Here is a 612-nt window from a genome sequence, read left to right as displayed (position 1 = left end):
AAAATAAAGCAAAAAAACAAAAGAAAATAAATAATGCAGAAAACAAAACAAAAAAACTGGAAAAAAATAAAATAGCAACAATAAGTATTTTGTTGTAAGTAGAAACAAAATAAAATAAATAAAGCAAAAACAAAACAAAAAAGGTGTATTCAAATTTGAAAACTAATGGCACTAACAGAAAGTTTATATTTTTCTAAAACTAAAAGCAAAAAGAATTAAAAAACAAAACAAAAAATCTGGGGAAAAATAGAAATAGCAACAATAAGTAAAGAAAAAAAAAGTGCCTCCTACTGGGCCTCCACGGCCTGAATACGACTAGAAACCCACCTTGGGCCAGGATTCAGGCCCGCAGGTGGCCCAATAGGCCCATCAGGCAAAGCAGTAGTAAGTAGGCCCGTAAGCCTGAGGTGGAGAGGAGCTCGAGAGGGGTGCGGCAGTGCTGCTTATAAACCAATGCGCGCCCCTCTCAGCTAGCGAGGTGGGACTAAACTTTCGTGTCGCACCGTGCCAGCACACGACCATTGGTCCCGGTTGGAGACACCAACCGGGACCAATGCCCACCCTTTAGTCCCGGTTGGTGGAACCAACCGGGACCAAAGGCCTCTGCTTCCC

The sequence above is a fragment of the Triticum aestivum genome, chromosome 2B (assembly GCF_018294505.1).
Source record: "Triticum aestivum cultivar Chinese Spring chromosome 2B, IWGSC CS RefSeq v2.1, whole genome shotgun sequence".
Classification (NCBI taxonomy): Eukaryota; Viridiplantae; Streptophyta; class Magnoliopsida; order Poales; family Poaceae; genus Triticum; species Triticum aestivum.
Note: the sequence above shows the minus strand (reverse complement) of the source record.